This window comes from Pyrus communis, chromosome 16 (genome assembly GCF_963583255.1).
Source record: "Pyrus communis chromosome 16, drPyrComm1.1, whole genome shotgun sequence".
In the NCBI taxonomy this organism is placed as follows: Eukaryota; Viridiplantae; Streptophyta; class Magnoliopsida; order Rosales; family Rosaceae; genus Pyrus; species Pyrus communis.
Genome location: NC_084818.1, coordinates 14,651,190 through 14,665,406, shown reverse-complemented (window position 1 = coordinate 14,665,406; position 14,217 = coordinate 14,651,190). Strand labels below are relative to the sequence as shown.

At 40.6% G+C, this 14,217-nt stretch overlaps 3 non-coding genes and 1 pseudogene across 3 annotated transcripts; all 4 read left to right on the top strand.

The window, feature by feature from the left end:
- The first annotated feature begins 4,167 nt into the window (after window positions 1–4,167).
- LOC137719865 (protein CURVATURE THYLAKOID 1D, chloroplastic-like) lies at window positions 4,168–14,126 on the top strand (annotated as a pseudogene).
- Window positions 5,080–5,171, top strand: LOC137721623 (small nucleolar RNA snoR128). Its single transcript, XR_011066693.1, has one exon. It is a non-coding gene; the product is annotated as a small nucleolar RNA snoR128 (small nucleolar RNA).
- Window positions 13,146–13,236, top strand: LOC137721625 (small nucleolar RNA snoR128). The gene has a single exon (XR_011066695.1). It is a non-coding gene; the product is annotated as a small nucleolar RNA snoR128 (small nucleolar RNA).
- LOC137721624 (small nucleolar RNA snoR128) lies at window positions 13,346–13,437 on the top strand. Its single transcript, XR_011066694.1, has one exon. It is a non-coding gene; the product is annotated as a small nucleolar RNA snoR128 (small nucleolar RNA).
- Window positions 14,127–14,217: the final 91 nt, after the last annotated feature.

Genomic DNA, 14,217 nt, shown 5'->3' with positions numbered 1-14,217 from the left:
GTATACTAGCTTGGATGAGTTAATGGAATTGAAATGAGATTACCATCAATGATCTTTTCACTTATACAGTAGCTACTGACACAAATGAAAAGCAACGATATCTGCAGAACAAAAAATAATCAAGAAAAATATGGAGGCGACACGCAAACTTTTGGGTGAAAAAGACAAAATTACCCTTAAGTCACACCGGGACTCCCACGCTCATGCAACAGTTAATAACAACTCAATCGAGGTCAAAAGTGATCAAAATGGTATTCTTTTAAACCCTATCATCACACTTCATCAAATCCACACCCACAAGGTAACTCCCAATTATTCTTTTCAAATTGAGATTAATTACCAAAATTAATTGATTAATTTCCTAATTAATTGATTAATTTCTTAATTGATTGCAAGATATGATTTGACATAATATCTCGCAATTAGAGCCAATTTCCACCATAAATGGCCGGTCCCTACTTCTCCAAATAGGGCCGGCCACACCCCTATATATAGCCCTTCATTTCTCCAAAAACCTAAGTCCAATTCTCTTCTAAAATTCTCTAAACATTTTCTCTCTCTAATTCTAACTTTGGCATTGAAGATTCTTCGGCCAAAGCCCCCTATTCATCGTGGGCGCGTGAGGTTCTTGGCCTTGATCTTAGGTGTTAATTATTTTGCAGGTGCATTTTCGTCCAAGAAGGAGAGGGCAGAAATTTACATCCACAATATTGAACCATGTTCCGTTGATTAAGTGACAACGTAGAATTGATTGGACAACTGAAATTACAATTCAGGTCAAATTCCTTACCAAAGTGTGTTTTGGACCTATCGTTCTTACATTGCCCAAGGTAACCCTGTTGTGTTATAAGTGGGAAAGGAAGCATTATGAGATGAATGAAATAGTGTGATATGATGCACACCTTACGACGCAAGGTTTATCTCAAACGTCCTATGATTGATAACAGCATTATGAAATGTGCTTAGTGTTTTCTCTATAGGGATATTGATAGGGAAATTTACATGTAAGTTCCAGAAGAATTACATGGACTGGTTCAAATAGTTCCAAACCAAGGAACACCCTCTCAACTTGTTTGAAGTGTTCACTTAAGGATTGAAGCAATCTGGCAAATGTGGTATACCCGTCTAAGTGATTATTTGATCAGTTAGGGATATGAATTATGCCCTTACATGTTAAACTATAAAGTCTTATTCCAAATTGCTAGAGTTACAGTTTATATTGTTGACATGAATCTCACTAAGACTCTAGAAGAGCTTGAGAAAATTACCTCGCACCTGAAGATGGAATTTGAGATGAAGGATCTTGGGAAAACTCGTTTACACCTTGACTTGAACTTCAAGTGTTGTTCTGACGGTACTTTGGTCTACCAGTCGAACTACACCCCGAAGGTGTTACCTTTGAGTATACCTATGATTGTCCATACGTTATATGCAAATGAGACCCTTGAAGAGGTTATGGAATCCGAAGTTCCATATCTAAGTTCAACTTTGCGCTTCGTTGTACTTAGCTCATTATATGAGATATGACATCTCTTTCGCTGTTGATCTATTAGTAAAGATGCAGCACCGCGCCTACATGCAACCATTTAGTTTGTATTAAAGACGTACCCTGAAGGTACTACGAATTTGGGCAAATCCCAACACATCTCGAGCGATTCCGACCCCTTGATCCTTGGAATGACGCTTGCCTTGTTTATTATGTTGACGCTGGTTACTTATCAAACCAGCAAATGCAAAATCCTGGAATGGTTATGTCTTTACCGTTAAGGGATATTGCAATATCTTGGAGGTCCACGATATGACCTTAGTTGTGAAATCTTCGAATCATTCCAAGACTTACATCACTTCACTACACCACACATGAGACATGGCTAGGAGTTCTTGTTGAGTATATTCAAAGTAATTGTTGTTTTTCATCTATCGTTGAGTTCTAACGACGATTCATGAAAACTATGTCGTATGTATCCACCTGACCAAGACATGATATATCAACAAAATCAACACCAAGACATATTGCGTTTACATTTACATTAACAAAGCATCATGATATTGAAGTCATGCAAACCGATTCTTGACAACCTTGTCGACCTCTACACGACGTCATTGCCAAAGTTAACCTTTTAGAAGCTTGTTCGAGGAATTGGTATGCCTAACTATTCATATGCAATGCTTGTAGTTCTCATTTGAAAGTTCTGTCAAACTCAAGGGAAGTATCCATAAGTATGCTCACTTGATCTTAATGTACTCTTTTGCCCTACGATTAGAGCATTTTTCCCACTGGGTTTTTGCTACCTAACTTGGTTTTAACAAGGCACCCATCCTGGGCTAATCATACCCTTGTGAGCTCTTCTGCTTGCATCCAGAAGACGTATAGTTTTGACATAATGCAACTTCTCACTTTTATCCTTAGTCTATGGGTTTTACCATAGCAAGGTTTTGTGAGTTTTACCTTTTATGCATTCTTCAGTTGATTTGAGACTTGCATTCGCTCATTGTGCCGATGACTTCATCTATTGTACTTACTTCATCACTGAAGACCAGATGCCCCATTTGTTTAAGTATTTACACACTTAAGGAGGAGTGTTGCAGTTCTATTAGATTAGGAATGTGATTGTGTAAATCCTAACATATCTAGGATATCCTTCTGGGATTCTACCATATCTTTTAGACTAGATATTATCCTATTAGAGTTGTAATCCTAAAAGGGTAAGGAATTAACCTTCCCTACCACTATAAATAAAGGCACAATCGGGTGGAATAGAACACACCTCACAATTACACATCTCTCTCTTTCTCTCTACTATTGCCGCACCCCTCTCTATGGCCTCCATAATCGTTTAGTAAATTATGCCTACAACAATTTTGGCCTTCTTTTTTTTTTTTTTTTGGTAAATGTTTTGAAAATAAATTTTATGTAGATTATCCTAATTTATTTTTATGGACATTTTAATCTAAAAATATTTAAATTCTGATAAGTAATTAAAAAGCATACAAATACATAGGTATTTATAAAGTTTTAAGTGAATTTAATTTAAATTATTTTAGACGTTTTATTTAATTTTGGGCCATCAAATCTTTTTTTTTTCTTTCTTTTTACCGTTAGAGTTGATTTCATTTGATCACAACGGTTGAATTATAAGTAAAAAACAACAAAAGGATTGAAATATGATAGTTTGGTGGGTTCAGAATAATTGAAGCTAGGCTTAATTTCTGGGGAGAATCTAACCCAAATATATATTCTCTCCCCAGGACTTATTTTAGCCCAATGGTTTGGAGATGGTTTTTTTGTTTTAAAGAGAGAGAGAGAGAGAGAGAGAGAGAGAGAGAGAGAGAGAGAGGAGAGGAGAAGGTTTTAAAGTTATTGGGCTGTTGACAATTATTGTCTTAGTGAACAGTAATCGTCCGAGTGCATTTGAGAGTTTGGAAAGCATATTTCGCCTCGTGTGAAGTTATCTTTTAGAGAAAGTGATTCAATGGGCGAGCAAATTGACTCAAAATCCTTCACAAATTTCATGCAGTAACTTGCCAATCCTAAGAATCCATGCAATTCCTTAATAGTAGCAAGTGACAGCCAACTGGAAATAGATTGAATTTTGGAGCCATCCGTAGCCACACCAGCAACTGAGATTGTGTGCCCCAAATAATTGATAGATGACTGCCTAAAGACACATTTGAACAATTTCACATATAATTGATTTTGACGCAGTACCAAGAAAAAGGCCTCCAAGTGGGCTTTTTCTTTCGAACTCATCATGTACGAGATAAAAACTTAAGACATTTCAAATACAAGTGAAGAAAAATACTACTAAATTATATTGCTGAGCGACCATTTATATTATGGGTAATGCTAGGGAGATTAATGTGTAGACAAAATTTTATAAACTAAATGATATGAAAGTTGAAGATTGAATTATTATTTCAGTATTAATTAACGTGTTTATTTAATATTAGTAACACACCATTAAATCTACATCATTTATAATAGAGTGTGTTTTCTTATATTTTCATTTGTTTTGGGCGAGGTGGTGGGCTAGAGATACCCAAACCAAACATAAAAACTACATCAAACATAGGCCTGGGCGTAGAGATACCCAAAAACCCTAGCACACCTCACTCATATATAGTGGTGGCATCTCACCCAACTTCTTCATATTGTCAACAACAAAAATGGAGCTTTCTACAGCCACTCCCCAAGCTATCTCCAACCTCAATAACCACCGCCACCATCTCATCACAAACCCCACCACCAACCTCTGCTCCAAACCTTCACTCCCTCTTAGAAAAATCCCACTCTCACTTAACCCTCTCTGGCTTCACTCTTGTACGTTCCTTATCCCTTAACATTTGGTATCCAAATCCCAACAAACACCATTAATTTCCTAGCTAGGGTTTTGGCTCTTTTTCCATAAATTTATATTCTTTTCTTGTTTTTGTCGCTGCTTTAATTTCAAGTATTTTGATTTTTCGTTTTATTCAACTTTATTGCTTTCGAATTGGGAAGTTTTCTCAATTGGGGGTTATTTTTTATTATTTTTCTCGTTCACATTGGCCTTTTTGGAAATTATTCGGCTTTGTTTGGTGTTTTTGTTTGATATAAGTGGCTACTTGCTTATGGGAGCATTATCTTTGTGTTTTTCTTTCAGGATTGCTTTTGGCAAGAGCAGCAACATCAGAAGAAATTCCAAGTGGGGCCAATCCTTATGTTGCCGAAGAGCACGGCAGCGAAGTATCCTTGGAAGGTATTGTGCCCCCTGAAAACAATCTTTACAATCGAACTTGGACTGAAGAAGAAGTTAAAGAAGATGCAAATGCGGACACAGATGGCCAAATGCAAATATTCGAGTATTTCAATAACCTCGACTTAAAGGTTTGTGATTTTATGTAGATGTTAATATACATATATCAAAGTAGAAGTAGTACATGCATTTCAATGTCTATATGAGCAATTGGTCGGATGCAAAAACATGTTCTGTTTATAGCGGATTGTACAGATTTTATTTGTGGATTGATCAAGCTTCATAACTTGTATTTGTTTGGTTCAAATTTCTTGCAATTAACATTGTGGAATTGAAAACTTGGTTGCAATGATGATTCAGTAACAACTTAAGAGTGTCCAACAATACTTGATGGAAATCCGACAATTATGTCGATCTGAGCGGTTACCTGAGCAACTCAAAATTTTAAATTTGGTGGTTTGGTGAAGGATTTCATGAGTGTTTACCTCAGCAAGATATGTTCCTCAGTACTTTTTTGTCATTTGAAATTGCATTTCCATCGTTCTTTTTGTATTTTCCACCACATGGAAAGTCTAATAGTGTACTAATAAAATGCATTGTTCACATGAAGGTTGGTTTTTGGCACTATCCCTTATTGTAAAACATCAAATTGGATTTCAGAATCAGGGATGTGGTTGCTTGTATTGTTTTTTTTAATGTGATTGTTTTACCTTGTTATTTGGTTTTCTGGTAACCTAAAAATTTATGGTTCCAAGGATCCCCGGTTTCGTTATATGTTAGTGTTGATCCTAAAAATTACAAAGCCTACGTGGCGCGTACGTCGAGTAACTAATAAGCTAACTACGTTCTTCGGTTGAATGCGGGGCATGCCAACTCGTCGGCCGAGCTCGGCCGAGGAGTAAAATTTGTTGATGTTGCGTTGAGTGCGTTGCTGACTTCTTTATCTTGCGACTGCGGCCGAGGAAGGAACAAATCTCGACCTTTGGATTCTCGAGCCTGAAGATAAGGCTGCTAGTTTTGCGAAGTTCATGAATCGTCAACGTCGGATTCGATCACGGTGATTATATTAGTGAGAGTATAAGCACATCGAATCGACATCAGACTATATGGACACAAGTATTCAAAGGTAATGTGTGTCTTGATGGTAAATGTGGTTCGGCCCTCAAAATGCTGAACTCTGAAACTCACTTAGGAGTATCCAATCGTAAAACCACTCGGCGTTTAATGCGCCGAATGTCGTAACTCGTAACACCTTACTTCACCGAAAAGGCTAATAAGATGACCTCTGCCAATAACGATTTGGAAACCTTTCTTGACCGAGACTTGGATAGGTAACCAGTTAACCTCGACGCAGTGCTGTTTATCCAAACTGAAGGTGCTCCTTGGTTGCCTTCACAGTGCTGTTTATCCAAACTGAAGGTGTATTGGCAGAAAAAGAAAATAAAAAAATCTCAAGAGGTTTGAGAGGTTTTCCGCAGGGCAATTGTGTGTTGAATTGGAGGTCCTTTGATTGTTGCACGATGTCTTGTATTTATAGCACCAAATCCTCCTTGAGATCGAGTTAAAATCATATCTGGATTGGGACTTCTTGTTCTGTTCCAACTCCATTTCGACCAATCCTACCCCTATTAGGACTTTGAACTCACCCCCTTTTTGAGGCCATATTCATTGTTGGTCGGGAATCCAAATTGCACTAGGACTTCTTCGACCCTTTTGCTCATCCGAACTACTCCTTCTTGCGATAAGACTCGACTATCCTTGTTGAATGGCCAGGGACCACCAGACAGCCTATAGTATATTTGAAACAGCTTTGGGCCGAACATAAACCTACACTCAGCCCAATACTATTATTTTGGGCCCAAACATTGCCCCTTGCTTCTAAGGTCTTTGGCCAAGAATCCTTAGCCGATTTCGACCTTGAAGAAACAAACTCTACGAGATACCCATGGGATAACGAAAAGCCTCACACGTTTCATCCATCGAGCGCATTTATGAAGTGTGATCATACAACCCGAATTCTCCTGCACGTCCTGCCGCGTGTCGATCCCTTGATTAACCTAGCAGCCCTCATTCATGATCCTCAAAAACATACGCCAGCCGAAACGTCTCTTCCACATTAATACATTGATTCCGCTGCAGCACGCAATCATGCATCCTTGAACCACGGAAACCTCGATCCTATCCTAGGAGAGTCCCAAAATATCCAAAATGATTAGGGATTTGCCCAGTCAATTTTGCCCTAAAATTTGAAAATCTAACGTTTTTGAAGATCAATCATTTGATCTTCCTTTTGAAATGCCTATAAATACCTGAAATCCTCCCATTCATACATTTCATGCCTCCAGAAACCTTCGAAAAATCTCTCCGCCATTTTGCTTTCGAAATCCCAAAAAAAAACAAACTCTTATCCCAGAAATCCTCCCAAGCATTCCTCTAAAACTCTCCTAGGCTTTCCAAAATGACTTCCAACACCTTTATTTCCAAGCTCAACGACGAATGCAGCAAATGCAAGAGCTTCATCGACCGGAGCGCCATCAAAACCCTGCACTTCGAGAGTAACCTGAGCACTACTCATTAAATCTTAGGGCCACTCTTCAAGGATGCAATACCTTCGTCCATCACCAACCTCTTCAAGGCTCACTGCCTAACACCCTTACTACAAGGGTTCGACTGGTCAAAGTGGGACTTATAGAAGCCCCAAGGAGCCTGGCCTACGACCAATGCCAACTGGGCGGCTTGGGTCGTCCGAATGGAAAATTTCTTCGGCCAAAAGTGGAAAGCTCTTAGTATCTACGATGCCATCAAACTCTCAACCATGGAGCTAGCCATGGATAAAAAACTCCTTCTGGCAACGCTGAGTCTCTGGTGCTCGGCTATTCTTGGGACTCCTCCCTATGGCATCCCGATAGATACCGTTCTCTTTTGGACGCCCGTCAAATCTCGACCTTAAGGCGCTCTTCAACAATCGAGCTGTCAAAACACTGAGTCGAGATGGTCAAAAGCCTTCGAAAGAAGAGGTTCAAAAGCTACACAAGAACTTCTTCAACTACAACACCCTCATCCTCCATTTCGCTGGCCGAGGCGAGGCAAGTCTTCGGAATGGAGAACACGAAGCCTTCCTATTCTACTGGTACAACAAATTTATTTGTAGCACCCGGTCAAAGAAGTGTTTGGTTGAGAACATGCCAGTGGCCGAAGCCTTGGCCAGTCGTCATACTCTAGCGCTTAGCTCGGCCATTCTCGCCAATCTTCTCTGTTGTCTGGCCGATGCGACTATTGAAAAAATTGACCCAAACCAGAACGGCCCCCTCTGGGCTTTCCAACTCTGGCTACAAGTCTATTTTGCCACACTTCGGCCAGACATCTCTACCTTCCAACCTACTACCTCACTCGGCCTTCAGTTGGCATCTCGGTCGCCGCCTCCTCACCAGGCTGAAGAAGTCTTCAAGTACCTCTTCGGCCTAAAAATCCTCTCCGACGACGAATTTTTAGTGTGTAGTTGGCAAGAGTACCCTTGCTCTATCAGGCTTCCAATATCAGCCTGGAGTGAAAGTGAAGATGCTGCCCTTCGCCAGAATTGGGGCTCGATTGTGCTAGCACGCGACCTTCCCCTTGGTGTGATTCTCGCCGAGTGAGTTGGGAAGTCTACCACCCCCACTTCACGACCTAATAACTCGAATACCTTCAAGGTTGTTCAGTACCTCTACTCACTTTCCGTTCCCTCCTCAATCGAGAACGTCTTTCTGGCTCATCAAAAAGGGAGTGCAAAGACTCTAAGAAAGAGTTTCAGGATCGGTGTAAAATATTTCGCCTCCGACTAACTCTTCCTGAATCTCTCGGTACAGACACCTTTGGCGACTGGTGGGAAGAGTACACTGGAGCCTTCTTTGGGGTTGCAGTCGAAAATGTCACCGACAAAATTTTCAGCGATTGGCCAAAGAAAATCTCTGCTCCCCAATCCAAAGAGCCGACCCGAGGTAGACAGCTACCTTTTCTTCTTTTTTTTTTTTCTATTATCACTAATCCTTGCTAATGTGATCTCGTTTTCTTAGATGGTCGGTCATCAAAAAAAGCAGACTTGATCGTCGCAGCTACAGCCAAGAAGAAATCTGTTCTCTCTAAGAGGAGCAAAACTGCCGTGCAACCTTCACAAGGTAAACGGCCTCGTCCGGAAGCTGAAGTAGCCAGCGAAGCTCCCCAACACTCAAAACACATCAAGAACTTGGTGAAGAAGGGGGAATGTGAGATCCACGTGATTTCCAGCCACACTACTAAGATAACCGCAACTAGCAACTCTCCCCCTGCCCCGATCGTCCAAGCCCCAACGGAAGAACTGCCAACGGCATCATACAAAGCAACCTGGACCGTCTCTGGGGTCGTGGCTGATCTAGGGATTGCTCCGTTTGTCGAATGACCTGTAATCCTAGGGCCAACGGCTGCGCCTGCCCTGGAGAAAATAACTCCACCCGTCGGGACAAATTTCCTGAAGAAACATTCAACGATAATCTTGGAAAAGGTATGACTATGTTGCTAATAACCCTTCTTCATTTTATCAAATTTACAAATCTTAATAGTTTTTTTATTTTAGGACGATGAGAGTGACTAGGGTGACGAGATTCCGCTAGCGAGTCGCCCTTGACCAACCAGACCTACTTCCGCCAATCTTCCCCCCGCGGTCGAGGTGGCTGTTCAACCAGATCCTCCTATGGTCGATCGTGGGAAAAGACCCCTAGTTGAGCCTGAGGCGACGGTAGAAACGTCGCTCCATCCACAAGATGAAAACCTCAACATTTCTCCATAAGAAGTTACCTTGGCTTTTGTAAGGCTCGATCCCCTTTCTTCATTAATTTTACTATCACGCGTCTGAACTCAGGAAGATATTAAATGTCAAGTGCCCAATCGTTAATTTCACCGACAATTCTATGCACCGAATGGCGTTATCTACATTTCCTGGCCACCTCAGTGGCCATCAAACGTAGATAAACTCTATCGGTCGCGTGAATTGAGAAGCAGTCTTAGACATTGGGTTCGGCCATTAAGCTCTCTAGGTTCGAGCAATGAACCAAAGGACATGGCCGAAGTTTCTCTCGGCAGGTTTAAAAGCAAATTCCCTTCGTTATGCATCCCATATAATTTTCCTTTTGCTTACAAATTTTCTCTTTCTATGCAGCCTTTGTGGGAGGTCGAGCTTGATGCTCTTCTTGAGAGCACCACTGGCGCGGCTGGTTCTTCTGCTGCCTCGGCCGAACTAGAGGAGACCGTGGTTGAGTCTCAAGCTTTTGCTAAGCTGCAGGAGCTATTATCCATTTCTACCTCTCAGGTCCTTCAGTGCAAGGGCTTCGACTCTGTAGGGGAGTGCCTGAACGACCTCGTAAATGGTGGTTTCTTGAGCATGGAAAATGTTGCCTATTTGTCCGATCTCCTAAAGTGGACTCAGCAACATTTTACCACTTTTGAACTAGCGCTCCGAGCCGAGGACAACCTGAAGACGAGGAAGACCGCGTATGAAGCCAACCGGCCAGAGGTCGAGGCAATAAAAACAAAGAAGGCACAGATGATCGGTTTTGATTGTCAAATTTCTGAGCTTCAGCATCAAATCACCGAGCTTCAACAACAAAGGTCGGTTGTTGCTTCAGAGCTCGAGAGGGATTTTGAGGCGAACAAGGCTCGATTAACGACTTTCGCAGTCAGCATAAAGCAGATCCAACAGCTTCAACTCAATAAAAAGACGAGGCAGGCCGAGATCATACTAAGCGAAGTGAGGTGGTTGGAGTTGAAGGCCACTCTTGAAACCTTTCTCCCCTCAACCCCTTAGAATTTTTAGGAGCCTTTTGTGAATGTATATGTACGTCCTTTTATGAATTCAATACAATGATATTCATTCTTGCATCTCCCACATGACTGGATAGTATTTCTTTAAGAATTTTCCGTTGATTGGTAGTTTATGAACTAAACCAATTCGGTCTTTAAGGTCGTATGCCCCCTAGTTTCCTTGAACTTCGGCTTGCAAGCCGAATGGTTAAGGAAATTAGCGCAGTCAAAAAACCCCTCGTATTGCCGAAAACGAAGTGATGCGGTAAAGCAAAGAACTCTCCTATGTACATTCCCTGATCGCTGAGAAAAAATAGGCATTCCTCACCGAATAAAAATTCACTAAGTAGGATGTTGTCCCGAATTCACCCTGCGTGGTGTATCCACTATGTAGCCTCCTTAATTTCTTATGCATCGGCTGAGGAGCTGAATGGTTAAGAAAATAATTTATTCGTTATATATATATATATATATATATATATATATTTTAGCAAACGAAAATAAAAGTGGCCGAACCATAAAGTGGAGGAGGCCAACGATGTTTTATTCTGAGCCGAGATCTTTTTACATCAAATATTTTTTACTCGGCGGAATATTTTTCATTTCCGGCCGCCGAATGTGTTGGACAATTATTATGCCCCCCAGGCATATTAATTTCACCGATTTCAGCTTTTAACCCGAGCAACTGAGCCGAACGGGATTGCTCCATATCGGCTTTATCACCAATAATCATATTGATTGGCATGGTTTGTTCAACTGAAACCATGAATTGGTCTTGTTCGTCATTGGAACACTTTTCTAACGAATTATTTTTTGAGTCAATTTTTGGCTCAGAAACTTGAACATTTTCTTCTAAGCCTACCGCACTTTCAGCCTCGACCAAAAAAATTGGTGGCCTTTGTTCTTCGGCCAAAGTAACAATTTTCTTAGGCTGATGTCTGATTACGGCCGGAGCAGAAAATTGCCCCTAGTCTTTTCAACCAACCATTCCTCAAATGGAATCGATTTGTAGTAAAAAACGTAGGGAAAATATTTTCCATCTAGCCAGGTATTAAACTGAGCCCTGTCTTCATTTACCCATTGTTTTTGCAGGGTAACAGGAGCTTTTATTCTCAACATGTAAGCGAATGATTTTTGCATCTCTATAAGGCCACGAAGAATTTTTTCCACTTCTAAAGATCTTTTTCGTTCCTCATTGTGTTTTTTCAATTCCTTTAGACGCTCGTACAATCGGCTACGTTGAGCCAGATTGGAATCTTGATATATCATATGAACTTCGTAGTTTTAGCACTGGGTCCCACCGGGCGTGACAAAATGTTGATCCTAAAAATTACAAAGCCTACGTGGTGCGCAGGCCGAGTAACTAATAAGCTAACTACATCCTTCAGTTGAATACGGGGCATGCCAACTCGTCGGCCGAGGAGTAAAATTTGTTCATCTTGCGTTGAGTGTGTTGCTGACTTCTTTATCTTGCGACTGCGACTTGAGGAAGGAACAAATCTCGGCCTTTGGATTCTTGAGCCTGAAGACAAGGCTGCTAGTTCTGCGAAGTTCACGAATCGTCAGCGTCGGATTCGGTAACGATGATTATATTAGTGAGAGTATAAGCACGTCGAATCGACACCAGACTATATGGACACAAGTATTCAAAGGTAATGTGTGTCTTGATGGTAAATGTGGTTCGGCCCTCAGAATGCTGAACTCTGAAACTCACTTGGGAGTATCCAATCATAAAACCACTCGGCGTTTAATGCGCCGAATGTCGTAACTCGTAACACTTTACTTCGCCAAAAAGGCTAATAAGATGACCTCTGCCAATAAGGATTCAGAAACCCTTCTCTACCGAGACTTGGATAGGTAACCAGTCGAACTCGACGCAGTACTGTTTATCCAAACTGAAGGTGCTCTTCAGTCAGCTGATTCTACGGCAACAGTGTTGTTTATGCAAACTGAAGGTGTTCGTCGGTTGCCTTCACAGTGCTGTTTATCTAAACTGAAGGTGTGTTGGCAGAAAAAGAAAATAAAAAAAATCTCAAGAAGTTTGAAAGGTTTTGCGCAGGGCAATTGTGTGTTGAATTGGAGGTCCTCTGATTGTTGCATGATGTCTTGTATTTATAGCACCAAATCCTCCTTGAGATCAAGTCAAAATCATATCTAGATTGAGACTTCTTGTTCTGTTCTAACTCCACTTCGACCAATCCTACCCCTATTAGGACTTTGAACTCACCCTCTTTTTGAGGCCATATTCATTGTTGGTCGGGAATCCAAATTGCACTAGGACTTCTTCGACCCTTTTGCTCATCTGAACTACTTCTTCTTGCGATAGGCCTCGACCATCCTTGTTGAATGGCCCGGGACCACCAGGCAGCCCATAGTATATTTGAAACAGCTTTGGGCCGAACATAAACCTACACTCGGCCCAATACTATTATTTTGAGCCCAAACAGTTAGGAAGCAAAAGCTAACTTGCTTTGTGCTTTCATACATTGTAATGTCGTGGTAGCCTTTTCTTTGTTTTACTGTTGTACTAATTTCATGTTTGATTTTTGCCCGAGTTCTACCAGTTTCTTTATTTTATTAATTTTATGTGATCTTTGGTTGTGATGATGATTCAGTAACTAGTTGAGAGTATCTAAGAATGCTCAATGGACTTTGACAATCATATCATTCTGAGTGGTTACCCGAGCAACTTGACATGTTGGTCTGGTTCAGTCTTCAAATTCGTTTTCTTTGTTGTGCGTCAACTCCCTTTGTTAGTTTTTGTTTTTCATTTGTTGTCTTTGGTTGTTGGTGAATGGTTGCGATGATGATTCAGTACCAGTTTAGAGTTTCTAAGAATGCTCGATGGAACTTCGACAATCTTGTTGATTCTGAGTGGTTACTTGAGCAACACGATATTTGATTTGGTTCAGTACTCAGATTTGTTCTCTGTTCTGTCCTTATTGCCCTTGGTAGAAGTATTTTGTTACATCTGTTTTGTCTTTGGTTGATCTTTAGATATATATAAGAAAGTAATAGCTTACAACATAAATAAAACCATGTTTCTAAACACAATTGCAAATACCCTATCATAAAAATGCTTTACTTCCTACCAAAAGAAAATAAAAAAGTTGTACTGATGGTTTGCACTTTGACTAATTGCAGTTGGATCGTGATGATACGTACAGCCTTTTGCTATACAGTGGTGGTGCCTTGTTTGCTCTGTGGTTAGCATCAGCTGTCGTTTGAGCTATCGATTCTATTCCATTGGTATGTCACCAAACATACTTTCCATGTGAATTTCTTGAATTACAATTATGAATTAATACCCTTTTCTGGGATATTGATGTTGCTCGCCATTTCAAGCAATTCCCGAAGTTGCTGGTAATTGTGGGTTTTGGATACACAATCTGGTTTAGCTCTCGTTACCTGATATTCGAGGTAACTATAAATTATTAGCTTCAAATGTCGACTTATTAATCAGTCAGACCTTAAAATATATACTTAATGTTGATTATTGTTGTGCAGGAAAACAGAGCTGAGTTGGTTGCTAAACTCCAAGTTCTTAAACAGCAGGTTCTTGGTTCGAACGATGACTGATATAGAGGACTGCGATGTCGTGCAGATTGTTCCTGCATAAAATCATGAATGTAGAGTTTAATTTCCTTTCGGTAAAGATCAAATATATATA